This window comes from Penaeus vannamei, chromosome 19 (genome assembly GCF_042767895.1).
Source record: "Penaeus vannamei isolate JL-2024 chromosome 19, ASM4276789v1, whole genome shotgun sequence".
Classification (NCBI taxonomy): domain Eukaryota; kingdom Metazoa; phylum Arthropoda; class Malacostraca; order Decapoda; family Penaeidae; genus Penaeus; species Penaeus vannamei.
The window spans coordinates 38,457,104-38,459,655 of record NC_091567.1 but is presented as its reverse complement, the minus strand read 5'-3'; positions in this window follow the sequence as shown (position 1 = coordinate 38,459,655).

Here is a 2,552-nt window from a genome sequence, read left to right as displayed (position 1 = left end):
GCAGCAGCAGCAGCAGTAGCAGTAATAGTAGTAGTAGTAGTATCATCAGCAGCAGCAGTTCTAGTAGTAGTAGTAATAGTATTGAAAATAAGCCTGGCATTGCAAAACCCGAATCAAGTCACTGCACAAAGGTATTCTACTTCTCGAGAACCTAAAGTATATAAGTAGTTTCGAGCCTGTAGAGTTCTTCAGTAAATAAAATTTGGATTGAAGTTCCTGTTACGTAAGTCTTTTCCTATGATATGATATGAATATGGTTTCAAAGTGTAGAAAATTGAAAAAAATATATCTCATTCCAAGATTTCACATTTCAGCCACCAAAATTACCCCATTACTTAGTTCTCGTCAACAATACTGCTATTACTACTACTACTACTACCATTACTACTATTACCATTACTACTACTACGAATACACCTACTACCACTACTACTCCTACCAAAATCTTCATATTCTCGTCAGCAACACTCCTACTGCTATTACTACTACTACTACCACCATTACTACTATTACCATTACTACTACTACGAATACACCTACTATTACTACTACTGCTACTACCAATATCTTCATATTCTCATCAGCAACACTCCTACTGCTATTACTACTATCACTACTACTAATATAGCTACTACTACCAACACACCTACTACTACTACTACTATCCTCATGTTTTGCATATATGGCCAATGTCAGTAACTTAAAACCACCAATATAGAGCCTTATAGTGGGTGATATAGTGAACGCCTTATAATGAGTGATGAGTGACCAGACGAACTACAGTGAACGCCTTATAATGAGTGATGAGTGACCAGACGAACTACAGTGAACGCCTTATAATGAGTGATGAGTGACCAGATGAACTACAGTGAACGCCTCATACTGACTGACCAGACGAGGATATCAGTCGAAAAAACAGGGGGGGGGGATTACAAGAGAGGAATAGCGAGCCTTATCTCTGCATATCAATTAGTCCTGGAATTAATCCTCGAGGGTTTGGTCTTTCTCTTAGCAAGGGCTACGATGTGACCGAGGGCTGATAGCTCGGTTTGGGGAGACAGCTGTTTTTTTTATTGATCTTAGTAGTTGGAGTAGAAGTAGCAGTAGTAGTAGGAGTAGTAGGATTAGTAGTAGCAGTAGTAATGGTGGTAGTAGCAGTAGTGATGGTAGTAATAATAGTAATAGTGATAATAGTAATTGTAGTAGTAGTAATAGTAGTAAGAATAGTAATAGTAGTAATAATAGTAATAGTATTAGTAGTAGTATTAATAGTAATAGTAGTAGTAATAGTAATAGTAGTAATAGTCGTAATTGTAGTAATAGTAGTAGTAATAGTAACAGTAGTAGTAATAGTACCAGTAGTAGTAATAGTAACAGTAGTAGTAATAGTAGTAATAGTAACAGTAGTAGTAATAGTAGTAACAGTCATAACAGTAGTAACAGTAGTAATAGCAATAGTAATAGCAACAGTAGCATTACTTAAACGAAGCCAAATGCTTCTATAACCTCCCGCACGAGTTCCCTGGCGGCAGAGAGCCCGCCACTGCACAACCCGAATCAAGTTATTACATAAGACGACTGAGCTTCCCCTGAACAACTTGGAAGATTACAGACATGCTGGAACAATGCATTTATTTTCCGTAATGTAGTCTATTGTTGTTCCATTGGCTTGCTAGTTAGAGTTCCATTCGTGAACTTGTGTAAAATCGCTCTATATTGTGTGGTTTATTATCATTGTGGCAAAATCTGTGCACTCACATAACTTATTTTTCATTTATATATTAGATTATTTGTTTATTTATTATTGTAGTCTTGTTTAATAACTTACCTTTCCTTCAGGCTTCAAATTAATTTCATTTACCCTTTTTGTGGAATTCCAGAAGGTATTTTTTTCAGGTATTGTAACTGAAAAAATACCTCATGGAATTACACAAAATGTTACATGATATGGGTATTATAATTGGGGAAAAAAAACTTGGAATTACACACAAAAAAGTTAGATTTAATGATTTTGAAGCCTGAAGGAAAGATAATTGAGTACGGAACACCCAACAGTTATTAAACAAGAGTACAATTATAGACAAACAAACAATTTAATAGATACATGAAAAATAACTTACAGAAGTGTACATATTTGGCCCTAATTATTATTTTTCTTTCTCTCTGAGGATTCGACTAAGTTAGATTGGAGGATCTGGTCAAAAAGGTTCCTGTTTTGAACCTGTTTTGAAATTGTTCTAATGTCAGATTTGAGGCGTCCTGTTCAAGATCTATTAATCCTCAAACTGGATATGGTTTCTCAAGTTCTCTTATCGTCTGGTGTTCAGATAACTCAATTAAATCGGAGGTTGACAAAGGGAATTCTCGAATCTCTTTGCTGAAGGAACGTACACCTAGGTGGAATTGCACTGTATGTTACTTTTGAATTTATTTGTATTTATTATAACTCCCATTGTTGAAGTATTATACACCTAGGTAGAATTGCAGTGTATGTTACTTTTGTATTTATTTGCATTTGTTATAACTCCCATTTTTAAAGAATTATACAACTA